The sequence below is a fragment of the Ochlerotatus camptorhynchus genome, unplaced genomic scaffold, assembly GCF_037179485.1.
Source record: "Ochlerotatus camptorhynchus isolate MF236.1 unplaced genomic scaffold, CSIRO-AGI_Acam_v1.1 ptg000232l, whole genome shotgun sequence".
Classification (NCBI taxonomy): domain Eukaryota; kingdom Metazoa; phylum Arthropoda; class Insecta; order Diptera; family Culicidae; genus Ochlerotatus; species Ochlerotatus camptorhynchus.
Genome location: NW_027040722.1, coordinates 10227024 through 10245953, shown reverse-complemented (window position 1 = coordinate 10245953; position 18930 = coordinate 10227024). Strand labels below are relative to the sequence as shown.

At 37.5% G+C, this 18930-nt stretch overlaps 1 long non-coding RNA gene across 1 annotated transcript in view; it reads left to right on the top strand.

The window, feature by feature from the left end:
- The window catches only part of LOC135704238 (uncharacterized), a 32390-nt gene extending 15020 nt beyond the window's left edge, over window positions 1–17370 (top strand). The window contains exon 5 of the long non-coding RNA XR_010517781.1: window positions 15826–17370. This is a non-coding gene — a long non-coding RNA (uncharacterized LOC135704238). The remainder of the gene's footprint in view (window positions 1–15825) is intronic.
- Window positions 17371–18930: the final 1560 nt, after the last annotated feature.

Here is an 18930-nt window from a genome sequence, read left to right as displayed (position 1 = left end):
GAAGATTCTAACCAAAAAGGCAATTTAACTACATTCTTGTTCAACTCTGGAAGCTATTATTCAACGTTTGATCAACTCAGGTGTTTTATAAGAGCTCCCAATGGTTTGTTTTGATGCGTTTATTCCACATCCTATATGGCTCCTGTCAAACAGTTTAACCGAACGTAAACAATCATTTAAGAGTGCTCCAAGCAGTTTTTGAAGCTTTTAACCAAATGGCAATACAACTACATTCTTGTACAACTCTGGAAGCTATTATTCAACGTTTGATCAACTCAGGTGTTGTATAAGAGCTCCCATGGTTTGTTTTGATGCGTTTATTCCACGTTCTATATAGCTCTTGTCAATCGGTTTGACTAAGGTGCTATAAAAGTTCTCGTAGGTCTTATACAGCATAGTTTAGAGATGAACTAGCCTAAGGCTAAAAATCTCCTTAAAAAAGAATAAAAAAAAAAAAAAAAAAATTATACAGCATATAGGTAAACCGAACGTAAACAATCATTTAAGAGTGCTCCAAGCAGCTTTTGAAGCGTTTAACCAAAAAGGCAATACAACTACATTCTTGTTCAACTCTGGAAGCTATTATTCAACGTTTGATCAACTCAGGTGTTGTATAAGAGCTCCCAATGGTTTGTTTTGATGCGTTTATTCCACGTTCTACATAGCTCTTGTCAATCGGTTTAACTAAGGTGCTATAAAATTTATCGTAGGTCTTATAAAGCATATAGGTAAACCGAACGTAAACAATCATTTAAGAGTGCTCCAAGTAGCTTTTGAAGCTTTTAACCAAATGGCAATACAACTATATTCTTGTACAACTTTGGAAGCTATTATTCAACGTTTGATCAACTCTGGTGTTTTATAAGAGCTCCCAATGGTTTGTTTTGATGCGTTTATTCCACGTTCTATATAGCTCTTGTCAATCGGTTTAACTAAGGTGCTATAAAAGTTATCGTAGGTCTTATAAAGCATATAGGTAAACCGAATGTAAACAATCATTTAAGAGTGCTCCAAGCAGCTTTCGAAGCGTTTAACCAAAAAGGAAATACAACTACATTCTTGTACAACTCTGGAAGCTATTATTCAACGTTTGATCAACTCAGGTGTTTTATAAGAGCTTCCAATTGTTTGTTTTGATGCGTTTATTCCAAGTTCTGTATAGCTCTTGTGAATCAGTTTAACTAAGGTGCTATAAAAGTTATCGTAGGTCTTATAAAGCATATAGTTAAACCGAACGTAAACAATCATTTAAGAGTGCTCCAACAGCTTTTAAAACTTTTAATCAAATGGCAATACAACTACATTCTTGTTCAACTCTGGAAACTATTATTCAACGTTTGATCAACTCAGGTGTTTTATAAGAGCTCTCAATTGTTTGTTGGGTGGAGCCACTTGGCGGTCAGTTGCCGTACTCGCAACAATTTGCTCGGCGAGAAAACGCTTCCTCCGGGCTGCAGTATTTTGAAAAAGGACTCCGTAACACTAAAACAGGGCGTCAGAAACACCCTGCCAAAATTTAAAGTCATTTGGTTCACGTTCAAAGGACTTGAAGTTTGTATGGAGAAAAAGTCGTTCGGATTTGGGTGAAACAACAAAACAACAAGAAGGAATCAATTTTAGACGTCTATTATCTACTTATCTGTACTTTGTCCTCCTCCTCGCCGTTGCTGCTGCTATTCGGTGGGGCCGACGGTATGGCGGCGGTTCTGCCAACCGGTGAACACTCGTGTTTATTTCAGTTACCGTGGGGACGTAATTTGTTATTCACCCCGGTCCCTTTCAAATTGTATTATTATTTATGTATGGTCCTTATATTTGAAATGACGTTTCACATTCTTCTAGTGATGGCCGATTTACATTCGAATAATCGATTAATCGATTAACAAACCGAAAAGTAAAATATTTGTAATCGGTTATATCATGGCGATATAAGCATTAACTTCTTCAGAGGATCATCACCGATCGTTTCAAACATGTGCTGCACTCTCATTGGTGGAAAAATGACAGCACAGCGAACAAAAAATAATCGATTTGTTGTTAATCGAGTAATTAAAAAATGGGACATCTCTGATTTTGGTGTAATTGTTTTGATAAAAAAGTGCGCATAATTTTTTCTCTACCGAGGGGGCATCAAAACCACAAAATTACCCTGCATACGGGGGGTTTTCATTGGATGAAAGGGACCGTGAAAGAGGACACTAAAACAGAAAGTTTTTCTTCCGACAGTTTCATCTTAGTATTCATCTTTGGTTCTGCTGCTACAAAGCATGGACTGTGCTGAGCGGTTTGTTTCTTCGACTGCTTAGCAGCTGTCCTTAACACTTAGCGGGGGGGGGGTGAGCTGGGCTCGTCTGTTGGAACTCCCCCCCCCCGGCGTCGTTGGTGACGAATCACCGGATTGCCTACTCGCCGTAGGCAACCCTGGCAGACACCGCAGTGTTTTCTGCCCAGGTGAACTCACCTCTGGAACTGCCTGCTTTGTCCTGCTTGTCGATTAACTGCGGTGGCGAGACTGGCGATAATGGCTGAGTCACCGCAGTCAGGACGGCGGGTGTTTACCGGATCCTTTACGGTTAGCCAGGAAACGAAAGGCTCGGCATCCCACAATGGCGATCCGACACCCTTTTCACTGCACTACTAGAACAGTGTTCCTTTTTCCGCAGCCACGGGGCCGGCTCTCACTCGTGGTACACAAAAGTTGACGTACTCGCGACTCGCGACACGGCTGAGAGTCGATTTCCCAGTAGAACGATTTCGGCCTGAAACGGGGTAATTTGTCTCCGAATCCAAAACACGCGTTCACTCCACCGTGGCTCGGATACCTCTCCTTTCTTGTTTCACAAAGTCACAATTACCAAAACAAAACCGCCATCGCTCCTGCAACCGCGCTCGACTGTTATGTTGATTATGTTTTTCGCCTTCGTTTGCAGCGAGAGGAGAATCAAGACCTAACTTTATTGAATACGTGAGACAACATGAAACGATAATTTTATCCTTAGCTAAATAAATTAACAACATAAAAATCTAAATAAAATGACGTGCAAAATTTAAAATTTAAATTAATCACGAAGACATAGGGATGAGTATGTTGCCGGCCGTGCAATGAAAACAAAAACAAAGCATAACAAACACGGCACAATCTCGTGTGAAATACAGCAATATTACACTCGGCGGCAAAACTACACATAACGGGATAAATTGTAACACGCAGGTTACAGCACACGGTGTTTCGCGAAAACACATTAATGGGTATAAAAACACCCATTTCAGCTAAAAGTGCCCCTCCTCATTTGATGGGTAAACTATGGTTTACTCATTAATGGGTAAATGGGGGATCTGTCAATAAATGGGTGTTTTCTTTTTAAATTGTGTTTTTCTCAAAATGGGTAAAAAAATACCCATGTCCTCGTTAACATAAAAAACTTTCTAATACATTGGAAATAAATGCAGGTGTTCCGATCAAATTGTATTACACGAAATATTATGATACCATATTGGATAAAATTGTATTTACTAATCCGTAAGCCTCTCCAATGTTCGGGATTCTAACCTTTTCCGGAGATCGTCCATTTTCGCTAAAAAAAAAAGCTGCTGACAGCAGCTGTTTGCATTCCCAATGAATCCGTGACAGAAATAAGACGATAAAATTTCAAAGTGTTTTTTCACCCATTAGTGGGTAAAAAATATACCCATTATTCAACCGGGAACTGATTCTTTAAATGGGTATTTTTTCACCCATTTTATGATTTCAAAATTCCCCCATTTTTTGACAGCTGCATACATGGTTTGAAAATGGGTATTTTTATACCCATTAATGGGTTTTTGCGAAACACTGTGTATAACTTTTTTGTGGTTCCGGTTTTATTCCAGGTCGTATAGAACAAGGTGATGCTGGAAATCCACAGCAACAGGCATCTACACTTAGAAAGCTAGAATTATGTTACGTATGAACGAGTATTTTGCACTCTGAAAATTATTTCATAAGAGACGTATGTTTTCCATAGCAGGCTTATGCAAATTGCACGTCTCAATTACGATTTTCATATGAAACGCGTTTGAAGTTCATAAGAGGCTACAATGTACAGCAGCGTTAATAACGTATACAAGCCAAACATATTCCAAGCATTGCAATGCACCAGGTAGAAATCAAAATAATAGCCGACATAATTCTAACGGAAATTTTAATAATTTTGACTGCTTCCTAACATTACTGCTCCTAAAATGGAATTTTACAGAAATCATTCATTGACATGATTACTGATATGTTAAAAACTAACTCCATGTTTGATGCAATTCAAACTGTAGTAAAATTTGCGAACAATATCGTCATGACTTTGAAATTCAGTAATGGATTTTAAATCATTAAATGTTTTGAATTGGAATGCATGATCTCTTAAAGATAATGACGACGAGCTATTTAACTTTTTGAGAGTTCATAACGTGCAATTGAGAGTTCATAACGTTATAACTGAAACATTCCTTAAACCTGGCCATAAGGTTAAAAAATTTAAAACACCTCAAAAGACTTTTCCAGCGCTTAAAGGAGGTGGTAAAATTTTGATCCCAAATTCGGAAGAAAAGCTCAGAAATTTGCTAAGCAGTTCGAGAGTTCATTTCAGTTTGGGTCTTACTAGCCGTATTGAGAATTTAGGTTGCTCGGTATTATCTCAATATTTTCTCTCGGGAAAATATTTTTGATATTTCCTGGGGGACTGATTTGGACGAAGTAAGATCTATAACTAAAAAGTTTCATATTATGAAAGCTCAAGGTGATGGTGGGATTTTCTATCCAGCATTTTACGATCGCTTATGGTCGCCACAATATGACTGAGTTTCTGGTAGGGAACATAAGATTTGGTGTTTGGCTTGTGTCGTTTGACGTGTAAACGATCAAATTTGAACGTTTACCAGTCAAACGACACAACCCAAACGTCAAATCATATGTTCCCTACCAAAAACTTAGCCAGATTGTGGCGGCCATAAGCGCTCGTAAAATGCTGGATATCCTCATCAAAAAACTCCCAGAGAGCACCTTATCTTTCTTGGTAAAATTATTTCACAGATGTTTCCATTTGGCATACTGATAAATAGAAAAATGCTAAAGTTGTTCCAATTTTGCAGCCGGCTTAAAATCCAGCTGAAGCATCTAGCTACCCGAGCAAAGTCCAGCATCAAAATGAAAGCATATTGAAATCAAGTTTTGATATCAACATCAAACTGAAATCCTAATTTGATTTCAGTTTATGCAATTGACAAATTTTGTTTTCATTTTGCAAATCAGGGAGGTCCGAAGTGAAAATGTTATTCAATATTGGCAAATCAAAGTTGGCACTCGTGGAGTATAGAAAAACTATGCGAGTGATGATGGTTTCAAAATTTTCGATGGGGATGGGTTAATGCTACGCTAGTAGAAAACTTAAGGACTACTGAATAGACATATAATATAGAAAAAATAATTTCTTTTTAGATTTTATGTGTAGACATAGATTTCAGCTTTTCTACAACTGTAGCAGCAACCAGATTTAAATAAAATGCTCCATTTGCAAAAAAAAGCATTTTAAGATTGCACTCGTATACCTAACCGTGTAAAATTTTTAAACCATCATCACTCTCATAGTTCTTCTGTTCTCCACGAGTGCCAACTTTGATGTGCCAATAGGCCTAAGAACGCTACCCTGAGGAACTCCTGCTCTAACAGATAGTTGTTCGGATTTGGAATTTCGATCTGCAGAGTTCTGTCAGCTAAATAATTTTGAATTAATTTTATAATATAGTGAGTTTTTAATATAGTAAATTAAACTTTTTCAATTTAGCAATCATGCCAAACACTGTCGAATGCTTTTTCTATGTCTAGAAGAGAGAGCAACTCCAGTTGAGCAGCCTTTAGATTTTTTTGAACGAATTAAATTGGTAACTCTTAAGAGTTGATGAGTAGTTGAATGCCCATGGCGAAATCCAAACTGCTCTTCTGCAAAAATTGAGTTCGTATTGATGTGACGCATCATTCTATTTAAAATGATCTTTTCAAAAAGTTTACTTATTGGAGAAAGCAAAGTCTGAGATCAAATTGAAATCTAAATTTGATGTTGTGATTTCGCTGATAATGATTGCTCAGGTTGCTATCTTTTTGGTCGTTTTAACGGTTAAAATATCAAAATTGAGAGCAAACATATCTTCCTGTGACATCACATTGAAAACTATTTCTGCTATCAGTGAGAGCAGACTGAAAACTAAATTTGATATCAATTTTTCCTGTTGATAACAAAACAAGTATTCAATTTGATGTTATGCTAAGGCAATGAAATCAAACCCGCAACAACATATTTTTGAAGAGCAAATGTACAGCAAAATGAAAACAAAATTTGTCAATTGCATAAACTGAAATCAAATTAGGATTTCAGTTTGATGTTGATATCAAAACTTGATTTCAATATGCTTTCATTTTGATGCTGGACTTTGCTCGGGTAGCTAGATGCTTCAGCTGGATTTTAAGCCGGCTGCAAAATTGGAACAACTTTTGCATTTTTCTATTTATCAGTATGCCAAATGGAAACATCTGTAAAATAATTTGACCAAGAAAGATAAGGTGCTCTCTGGGAGTTTTTTGATGAGGATATCCAGCATTTTACGAGCGCTTATGGCCGCTATAGCTGACAGAACTCTGCAGATCAAAATTCCAAATCCGAACAACTACCTGTTAGAGCAGGAGTTCCTCAGGGTAGCGTTCTTAGGCCTATTGGCACATCAAAGTTGGCACTCGTGGAGAATAGAAGAACTATGAGAGTGATGATGGTTTCAAAATTTTACACGGTTAGGTACACGAGTGCAATCTTAAAATGCTTTTTTTTTTTGCAAATGGAGCATTTTATTTAAATCTGGTTGCTGCTACAGTTGTAGAAAAGCTGAAATCTATGTCTACACATAAAATCTGAAAAGAAATTATTTTTTCTATATTATATGTCTATTCAGTAGTCCTTAAGTTTTCTACTAGCGTAGCATTAACCCATCCCCATCGAAAATTTTGAAACCATCATCACTCGCATAGTTTTTCTATACTCCACGAGTGCCAACTTTGATTTGCCAATATTGAATAACATTTTCACTTCGGACCTCCCTGATTTGCCTCAGGGTTGCCACAAATCTTTTTTTGCTGATGACACAGGCATTTCCGCTAAAGGAAGAAGTCAGGCGTAACATTTGATAACGGTACAATAGTTTTTGTAAACAAACTTTGTAAGGTCCTTTGCACGCGAACCAAAGTACGCTCACGCAAACCAATACCACTTTCGGAAAGGTGAGAGTTGCCCCTACCCGATGATGTTGTTGGTTTGATTCTATAACATTCTCCAGAAAACCATTCCCCCGAAAACCATTCCCCAAAATCTCATTCCCCAAATTGCACCATTCCCCAGAAAAGCATTCCCCAGAATGAACCATAAACCGTTCCCCAGAATGTACCATTCCCCAGAAAAGTATGCCATGTATTAGATTGACTATTTTTGTTTATTATAGTCACTCCTGGAATCTTCTTTCGCATATAAAAAAGAATATAAAAATTCGTAATGGATCGAGGGGTTTTCCTTTCTTTGAAAATATAAGAAAAGGAAATAATTAATTCTTTGGATAAACGATAACGAAGGGAATATTCCCTTCTTTTAATATACACTGAAGTCTTTTTTTACACGGTTTTTTTTACGCGGTTTTTTTACACGGTTATTTTTACACGGTTTTCCACGATTTACACGGTACGTTTTTAACGATTTCTCGACAACGATACAACCTATGGACTTGATTCCAATCACATTATCCGTTTCAAGCTATATTACTTTTTTGAAGGAACGTATCAGTTTTTGTAAACAAAGCATTTTATCGTCGATTTGGCGTAACTGGTAGCTCGCCCACGCATGCTAGTACAATCATCAGATAGGGGAAAATTTTCCCAACCTTTTAGCGGTGTTAGTATGTGGGGCGAGCTATTAGTTATGCCAAACCGATGATAAAATGTGTTGTTTACAAAAGCTGATATGTCCTTCCAAAAAGTAATCGAGATTTGTAGTTATCATTTAGGCAAGGAGCGCTTGCGCCATCGAGGCGTCAATTGTTATACTGACATGCATGTTTAAAATACTGAATTGCCAAGGCAGGGACAATTTAAACACACTTATGTCGTTTTCCTTTTTACAACACTACACCCATAGAGGTAACTACACCGGTGTAGTGACAGCTCATCATCATTTGTTTGTGAACAAAGGAGCAACCGATTGCTACATTCTGAATTTTTTCGGTTTGCGGTGGTGTAACACCAGTGTAGCTACACCGCAAAAACGAAAACGACATATAGATATAATAACAATTAAGGCTGGTAAGTTACTGTTGTAGCTGACAACTAGGTTTAAGTAAAATATAATTTATTTTGAATTTGAAACCAATAGTTAAAAAAAATAGCCCCTAACTGCTGGTAGATTTGAATAAATCAAACTATACCAAATGATAGAGGAATCATTTCTCTACCTCATATAGTGTTATTACTTTCCGAGATTGAGCTTTTATCTCAAATCACTCCGGAAATAATATGGCCAAGTTTTTTATGTTTTGTTTTCTTTTTCACTGATCATCCTTCGGAAGGGAAGTAAAGCCGTTGGACCCCGGTTCATTAGTTGATGGGTCGATATCTAGGGTTCAGGTGTGGGAGCTGCATTCCTGGCGTCGGGAGCATTATGTACGGAAAACAAGATCGACGAAAAAAAAATCAAGGAAAAAAACAAAAAATTGATTATATTTAGCAACTGCAGCATACTTATGTTGAAGAGAGCAGTCAGTAGCAAGGTGGAATTTTCGAGAATCTTCTCTAATCAATTTCTCTTGAAAGACTTCAACGAGAAATTTGATTTGAAATATTTAAGCGAAGAATTCAATGGAAAACTCCATCTGAATTCTAACCTCCTAAATAAGAATTTCTTTCGGTGTATTTAATTTAAATCATAAGATTTAAATTAACTTCAAAACTTGCATTTATTCACTCAACCTTAGCAAAGTACAATACTATACTCTTACTTGTAAGTGAATGAAGTTACCTTTACAATATCATCTTTAGGTATTCATTCTTCCTCTACTTGTTTGCTATTGTGACTTATAGTGTTCTTCTGTCTTCTCCTATATATAGAGCTGGTAGCTATTATTGTCTCTTCTTATATCGTGGAACCTTACAAATGAACTTCTAATATAAAAGAGGGATTACCCGAATAAAAACTTATTCCAGATATCCGTGTTAAAATAATAAATGGTTCAATTCAATACTTTCCCTCATATCTTCATTTTAAGCATTTTGATCATTATTTGAAACTTATTACCTGCTAACGCTTTTGTAAAAACATCTGCAATCTGATGTTCTGTAGGAATATACTTCAAACACAACTTTTGATCTCTAATCACTTCACGTATAAACATATACTTTATATCGATATGTTTAGTTCTCTGGTAGTGACGTGGTTCCTCTGCTATACTTATACAAGGCATGTTGTCTTCATATATTATAAATGGAGTTGCTGTGAACCCGATCTCATACAATAAATTTGACAACCAGATGCCTTCCTTAACCGCCCCACACAGTGAAATGAATTCTGCTTCCGTTGTTGACAGTACCACCAAGGCTTGCTTCTTCGTTGTCCAAGAAATCACGTTGCCGCACACAGTGAACACTGTGCCTGAGATGGACCGTCTATCTTCTTGGTTGTTGGCGAAATCGGCGTCTATATATCCGACCAGCAGCTTATCGGAATCAGTGTTGTACACCAACCTTAGTGATTTGCTCCCTTGCAAATAACGTAAAATTCGTTTTAAACCCGCCCAATGTACGTCCATAGGATTGCTCTGAAATTGACTGAAATTATTAACTGAAAAACATATGTCGGGACGACTCATTAGTGCCAAATACTGCAGACAACTCAGAAGAGCTTTATACGGTTGTTCTGTAGGATTTCCTTCTCCCTTTGCCCATCTGACTGAAGCTGCAGTAGGAGTGCTTACTGGCTTACAATTTTCCATGCCAAACCTTTTGAAGATTTTCTCAATGTACGACTTCTGTGAAATTTTCAAAACATCATCATATTTGAGGATCTCTAGGCTAAGGATCCCACTTCTGACACCATTTCTTCATTTTTGGTTGGTAATTCTACCACAACCATATCATTTTCATCAGACGTCTCTGTAATTTTCTCCTGTTCAATTTTTCCAAAGTAAAATTTACTCTCATCAAAAATAACATCTCTGGATATTATTATCATCTTGGAACCGTTATCCCATAGTCGAAACCCGTTTGGAGCATAACCTACCATCGCAAGAACTTGACTCATCACGTCCAACTTACCCCTGTGTATCTTATTTATATGAGAATAAGCAGTACACCCAAACACTTTCAATTTACTGACATTTGGTTTATCACCAAACCACATTTCAAACGGGGTTTTCTTGTAAGGAAGTGCGCTCGTAGGGCTTCTATTCGTCACATATGTGGATACACACAGCGCCTCACCTCACAACTCAACTGGTAAGTTTCCTTCGAGTAAAATTGTGCGAACTTTTTCCATTAGAGTGCGATTCATGCGCTCGCTTACCCCATTCTATTCCGGCGTATAAGGCACAGTTGGTATCATCTGGATACCCCTGTCCTTGCAAAAGTTCTTAAAAGCATTTCCATAATATTCTCCCCCGTTGTCTGATGTACTTCGAGATACGGCAAGCAAATTGAGCAGTGACCATTGACTCAAATTCCTTGAACTTCTGTAGGACATCACTCTTATGCTTGATGAGGTAAATAACCACAAAATGGGTAAAATCATCTATAAAAGATACAAAATATTTATGACCGTCATGAGTATTATCGGCCATTTGCGCACAAACATCGCTATGGATGAGCTCAAGTGGTCGTTTTGTCTTAATTAAAACTTTCCCTTGTTTGCTTACCCATGACACATGGTTCACAGATCATCTTACCAGATGCCTCTGAAGACTGTTGAATTCTCAACCCGTCCACCATATCATGCATTTCAAGTTTCAACAGATTTGCCATCCCCAGATGCCCAAACCTTTTATGCCATTGACTTAAATTGTCCTCCATCTTGTTCAGAAATGCACTCTCTTTTGTTCTTAACACAAAGTTAAGGTTATACAAACCATTCACTTTCTTGCCTTCAGCGACTTTCAACCCAGATTTATTCAAAATGGTGACACCACCACTTTTGAATACGACGGAATTTCCAGCTGACTCTAATTGAGAAACCGATAGGAGATTGGAGCTCAAATGAGGAACGAACAACACGTTGTACAGTGTAATATTCACTTCTCTATTTCCAGAATCAACGTAACTTTTCACTTGAATATTCCCGGTGATATTCCCCAACAGTTTATCACCTTGTTTGGCCGTTTCGATGTTAACCATCTCGGAATCCCACATCTCATTGAACGCACGAAGGTTGTTCACCATGTGCCGGCTGGCACCAGAATCCAGGTAGATTGGGAACGGGACTGGCATAGTTGTGAGGTCCATCATCTGCACATACTGGTCCGCAACGGCATCCTTCAAAGGCTGACTCCATGGATCGCCGCGCTCATGGCGAATCTTCCCAATCCAGCTCAAGTTAATACGGTCAAACGGAATGTCCACCTTCACAGATCCATTATCGCGAGACACCACCAAACTTTTCGGATCAGCTTCCACACTTTCGTTCCCTGTCGCATTCGCAACCAGGGCGATGTCAGCTTGCGCATTCTGCTGTTCACGCTTCTTCTTCTTGAACACAAAGCAATTCTGCCGCTTATGTCCTCTGACGCCACACTCGTAGCATACGCAGTTTTTCATTGCTTCGTTCTTCTGCTGGTACTTATTCTTCGGCTGGTTCTTCTTCTCCTGGTGACCCTTCTGCTGGTACTGCTGCCGGTTCAGGAATGCTACCGCCGATCTGTTCGCGTCCGAATCTGGTTTGCTAATGTTGCAAGCTGCATCAAAGAAGATCCTTTTTATTTGCTCCATGGACATGTTATTTAGCTCCTCTCTTCTCAGAATGGAGAGAGCCCCAAGCAAATGTTTGTAAGCATCTGGAACTGCTACAAGCAATGAATTCATTTGCTCTTCATGAGAGACTTTCTCTCCCATACTAGTTAGCTGACGCACAATCTCTTCGTGAGAAGAGAATAACTTTTGTAGGGATTCAAAATTCTCATTTTTCAGCAGGTACAACTGCGAACGAAGACCGAGCATGGCCACAGGCCCTTTCGGCTGAAAAATTCCATCAAGCTTGTCAATGACTTCTTTGGCAAATGTACACTGAAAAACATGAGCCATTGGATCATCATCCAGTGCCATAAACAAATCGTTAATGGCAGCTCTGTCATCTTTCAAGCGTTTGGCAAATTTAATTTCTCGTTCCCTTTCCTGCTCTGCCGTAGCATTCGCTACCGGATTAGCAAATTCTTCTTCTTCTGGTCGTTTCTCCAGAACGTAAAACAATTCTTCTTGTTTTAAATAATGTTCCATTCGCTTCCTCCAGAACGGGTACGACTTTTCGTCCCCTCTGAAAATTGGAACAACCACTCTTCTAGACCTATCCATTGCTCAAAAATTTGAACTATTCAACCAAATACTTAGTCTGAAAAATGCCAACAAAAATGCTTTGTCTGAAAATTCCCCAACAACATTCTTCGTCTGAAAATTCCCCAACAAAATACTTTGTCTGCGCCGATAACCTGTTGAAGTGAGCAGTCAGTAGCAAGGTGGAATTTTCGAGAATCTTCTTTAATCAATTTCTCTTGAAAGACTCGAGGAAAGACTTCAACGAGAAATTTGATTTGAAGTATTTAAGCGAAGAATTCAATGGAAAACTCCATCTGAATTCTAACCTCCTAAATAAGAATTTCTTTCGGTGTATTTAGTTTAAATCATAAGATTTAAATAAACTTCAAAGCTTGCATTTATTAACTCAACCTTAGCAAAGTACTATACTATACTCTACTTGTAAGTGAATGAAGTTACCTTTACAATATCAGCTTTAGATATTCATTCTTCCTCTACTTGTTTGCTATTGTGACTTATAATATTCTTCTGTCTTCTCCTAAATATAGGGCTGGTAGCTATTATTGTCTCTTCTTATATCGTGGAACCTTAGAAATGAACTTCTAATATAAAAGAGGGATTACCCGAATAAAAACTTATTCCAGAGATCCGTGTTAAAATAATAAATGGTTCAATTCTATAACTTACTTACTCAAGTCTCAAGATTTTCGGAAATTTTGCGCTTATTTCCCGAAATTCACAAGTTTTTTTTATTGTTTACATTTTTGTCCGGGTGAAAACGAGGGAATTGTTGGTAGTTATTTTTGCATTCATGGCCCGGGGAATGGAAATAGCAAATAAATGCTAAATTAAAATTACCTATTGTTGGCTTAATAATTAGAATATTGTTATTTTTACAATAGTTGCAGTTGAAAAGAGGCTTATTAAAACAAAACAAAAATCTTATTTTGAATTTATATGAATAAGTATTATTGTAACAACTAAATGCAATATAATTTCAACCGGAATTGTTTGTTTAAATACAAATAAAGTTTTTTTTTTGGTTCAATGCAAACAATTTTATGTCCGTGTTACACACCTTTGTAGAAACCTTATGTGCGGGGTTAAACGTCATCAACTGAGAATTCCCGCGTCACTTTTCAAATACACCAATGTAACAAATGTAAACAAATCGAGTTAAGCGATACAAGCTATTGCTCTTCTATCATTGTATGTGATACAAAAACACCCATCCAAATTTACCTTCATTTATTTAAGAAAATCATCGATCAAAAATTGTCCAATGTACAGTTTGAAATGATGGGTATATGATTGTTACTTCGGTCATTCGGACTGCCTAACATGATTGGTGCTCATTTTCCAAAGGCGGGGCCAACCTAAAGTTAGGTACTATACTCTGAAATCTGTGAAAGGGAATCTAGTATCATGTAGACAAAACGTCCAATGTAACACTCATTGATTATATCATTGAGAAAAATCGTCCAATGTAACAAGTCCGATGTACAACGCGACTTGTCAAAACGTCCTATGTGGTTTTTTCTATGTTGTAGCATGAAATTCAAAGTAAAATTGTGATTTTACCGTTTCTTCTGCATTTTCAACGTTATATTATACACTGACTACATTAAAAATAGTATTGCAAAATGTATTGTTTCTAAACAGTTAAAATAATAATTTGTCGAACTTCAACTTCGATTTTCTCAAAATGGTGGATATGTTACATTGGTCTATTTGAAAAGTGACGCGAGAATTTAACAATACTTCAGCAATCTCTATATACGGTAAGAAAAAAGTTCCCAAAAGTAAGTTCTTTTCACTCATCTCGGCACTATAGTCATAGAGATAACTCTAAAGGCCCACGCACATTAGATCCGGATCGGACGCGTTGCGGCAAAGTGACAGCTAAATCTATTGTCTAACTGTCAAATTTACGTCAACGCAACGCAAACGGATCTAATGTGGGTGGCCCTTAAGACAAGTAGGTCCCGAAGAAACGTGCTCAACTTTTTGGCTCACCTCTGGTACTATCTTCGGTCCCAAGCTTGTCGAATCACCCCTCGAAACATAGGAAAAACCAATAACCCCTCATTTTATCTGTCAAACTTTCATAGCGAATCAAAACAAACATTGCGTAGTACTAGAATTTCGGCTAGAATAGGGTACGTTAATCGTTTGCTTATTGCCACCTAATGTTTTTTTTTTTAATATTCTTCTTGGACACAATATTTATATATAAAGCATTCATTCGTTTCTATTGAAATGGGTAAGGTTTACTCAGTTGATAAATGTCATCATCTGAGTAATCGTTACCCAGTTTCCACCATAGACACGTTTACTCGAATTTGAGTAAACGCATGTTCCCTTTTGGCTGGACTGAGGCGTTTTTGACTAAAAACAGTAATCTCAAAATGGCATGTATACACTAGAAATACTCAGAGGGAGAGATAGGCGGAGAAAACAAAATACAATTCGGCAGCAGGGATTTGTACCTAAATTATCTTGCAACCCTTGGTAGAAGCCAACATTTCACATGACTTTTATTTTTGATTCGATTTACGTGCAAAATAATAATTGATTGCATCGCAATATTTTGCACATTTCTTGGTGCCATTAATTAACCAACTAAGACCAATTAATCAATAGAGTTCGAATATTGTTTTTGATTCCAAAAACTAGTTGAATTTGAGAAGCACACGAAGCATAAAGGTGATTGAATTTCTGTTCGATTCAATACTCTCATATTTTATCTAGTAAGAATAAGAAATCATCGGACAAATTCTAATAAGAATGTTCGATTGGCTCAGATTTTGGCAGTTCATTTGGCTCAAAACCTTCTCTCCGCCCATCTCTCCCTCTGAAGGCCGGCGCACAATAGATACGTTTTCGGGTTTTTTGAGAGATAATGCATGGGCTAACTGTCAAAAAACCCGAAAACGTATCTATTGTGCGCCGGCCTTGAGTATTTGTAGGCTGTGTTCCATTTGGTGAATTTTCACTTAAATTTGACACTTCGAAAATAAATTAAGATGTTCGAAAATCCCTCTGTTGTTGATCTTCCTATTTTCGAGAAGGTGTTTGTCAAAATTTATTCATCGTCTGTCAAAAATATGTCCGGTACAATAGCAGGTTTATTTGAAAATTTTCCATCTGTCAAATTTAAGTGAAAATTTACCAAATTTACCAGCCCTAGTATACACGACCTCTAGGACCTAATGCAATGTTCAGCTTGACATGTAGTTTTTTTTTTATCGTTTCAGAAACCGTACGCAGGAAGTTCTATAAAAGTGTAGCTATTAGCTTGAATGACTTCACGGAGCTCAACCCGATCAGTCCTGTGCAACTGTTGGTAGAAACTCTTAACTCCAAGAAAACGCTTCCGGTTGATATGCTCCCAATTATACTGAGAAATTTATCGGAATATCTGCAAAGTTTACCGATAGATAACATCAGTGCGAATATTTGGGCTACAGCAGTGCAAGGAGTCGATAGCCTTTTCCGAAGAATTGTTTTCATTCTTCCAAGTCTTGATGAAGCAGATAATTTGCTATGCATAATGACATCGATGCTTAAAGTTCCACAACTTTCAAAGGTAATGTATGCTAAAGATCACTCCATGGAATGTAACCTAAATCACCCCCTAGTCATTTCTTCCCCACAATCTTTGACAATTCTGCCGGGTTAATTTAGGCACCCATTCATTGCTATCTCGTTTACTCTCATGGATAACGAAAATATCAGAGCGAAAAGTATAAGGTTAGCTTTAGCGCTAGGGGCACGCAATGACTAAGGCTCTGAACCATTTGGTGGATTATTTTAACTTTTGGTTAAAATTTGACAGATTGAAAGTTATCGATTAAGGCTCTGAACCATTTGGCGAATTTTTTTAACTTTTGGTTAAAATTTGACAGATGGAAAGTTATTGATTAACCCTGCTATCCGAGCATGGTTATTTCTGACAGACAAGAAGTTAAATTTTGACAACCGTGGCTGAGTTCTGCTCGAAAACCGATCGATCGGTAGCACAGGGATTTTCGAACATAAGAAATAACTTTCGAAATGTCACTTTTAACCACGAGTTAAATTTAACTCGGCAAATGGTTCACAGCCTAACCCTGCTATCCGAGCGTGGTTACTTCTGACAGACAAGAAGTTAAATTTTGACAACCTTGGCTAAGGCTCTGAACCATTTGGCGATTTTTTTAACTTCTGGTTAAAATTTGACAGATGGAAAGTTATTGATTAACCCTGCTATCCAAGCATGGTTATTTCTGACAGACAAGAAGTTAAATTTTAACAACCGTGGCTGAGTTCTTATCGAAAATCGGTTAACCAAAAGTCAAAAAATAATCGCCAAATGGTTCAGAGCCTTAGGCTGTGAACCATTTGCCGGGTTAAATTTAACTCGTGGTTAAAAGTGACATTTCGAAAGTTATTTTCTATGTTCGAAAATCCCTGTGTTGTCGATCGACCAGTTTTCGAGAAGAACTTAGGCTGTGAACCATTTGCCGAGTTAAATTTAACTCGTGGTTAAAAGTAACATTTCAAAAGTTATTTTCTATGTTCGAAAATCCCCATTAGGTTTTGCACCGTCGGGGTTAACCTCAATCTGATGACAGTTCAGTGGTACTGTTTACGTGGACTTAGTCGATTTTTTCTTGGGTGGATTTTCTCGATAATTTTTCAGACTGCAGTGAGATGTAAACAGCATTTCTGTAATGTTCACGAGCAACATCCTTGCAACGCGCTGTTCCTCGACAATTTTCAAGTTAAAATTCAAAAAAATTAGAAATTTTTTTTCGAAAAAACGACTAAGGCTGTGAACCATTTACCGAGTTAAATTTAACTCGTAGTTAAAAGTGACATTTCGAAAGTTATTTCTTATGTTCGAAAATCCCCGTGCTGTCGATCGACCGGTTTTCGAGCCACGGTCGTCAAAATTTAACTTCTTGTCTGTCAGAAATAACCACGCTCGGATAGCAGGGTTAATCGATAACTTTCCATCTGTCAAATTTTAACCAAAAGTTAAAATAATCCACCAAATGGTTCAGAACCTAAGTGCTTGTAAACAGTACCACTGAACTGTCAAAAAGGTTCAGCCGATTAACACTGAGTTCATTTATGACGTCACGCTGCAGTACCTAATGCTGTCGATCGACCGGTTTTCGAGCCACGGTTGTCAAAATTTAACTTCTTGTCTGTCAGAAATAACCATGCTCGGATAGCAGGGTTAATCAATAACTTTCCATCTGTCAAATTTTAACCAAAAGTAAAAAAAAATTCGCCAAATGATTCAGAGCCTAAGTGCTTGTAAAAGTACCACTGAACTGTCAAAAGGGTTCAGCCGATTAACACTGAGTTCATTTATGACGTCATAATAGGATGCTGCACACTGACGTCACGAATGAACGCGATGAACCCGAATTCATCAGTTTGACATCCAATGGTGGTTTGCTTACCTTTGCTTGTTAGTCAATTAGGTTCTGCAGCGTGACGTCACGAATGAACTCAGTGTTAATCGGCTGAACCTTTTTGACAGTTCAGTGGTACTGTTTACAAGCACTTAGTCGTTTTTTCGAAAAAAAAATTCTAAAATTTCCGAATTTTAACTTGTAAATTGTCGAGGAACAGCGCATTGCAAGGATGTTTCTCGTGAACATTGCAGAAATGTGGTTTACATCTCACTGCAGTCTGAATAATTATCGAGAAAATCCACTCAAGAAAAAATCGGCTAAGTCCACGTAAACAGTACCACTAAACTGTCATCAGATTGAGGTTAACCCCGACGGTGCAAAACCTAATTCAAGTGGATTTCTCGATGAACATTTCAAATAGTCATATCTGCTTTAATCGATTCTCTTCATCGAATTTCCCTTTTGATAACCACGCCTACGCAAATGCATTTGGTGCTAATTTTGCCACACAGTTTGATAGCTTCAGTTCCTATCTGGTGCTTAGAACGTTGAACACAGCAGGGCATGCTTTTGAAGTTGAGTTATTAATGGAAGAGAAAGTCGATGAAGAGAACCGTTCAATGCTGGTAGGACCTTTTGAAATGTTTATCTAGATTTGAGGTTTTAAATAAAAAGAATTAAAAGATATGATATCCGACTATGTTCATTTGAAAAATATTCCTCTCCAATAAATCTAAAAAAAATTAATAAATTTTTTAAACTTTTTTTTCTAAGTCCATGTAAACAAACCACTGCCAGATGTCAAAAAAGTTAGGTTACCCCGACGGTGCAAAACCTAATGTTTGAAATGACGTTTCACATTCTTCTAGTGATGGCCGATTTACATTCGAATAATCGATTAATCGATTAACGAACCGAAAAGTAAAATATTTGTAATCGGTTATATCATGG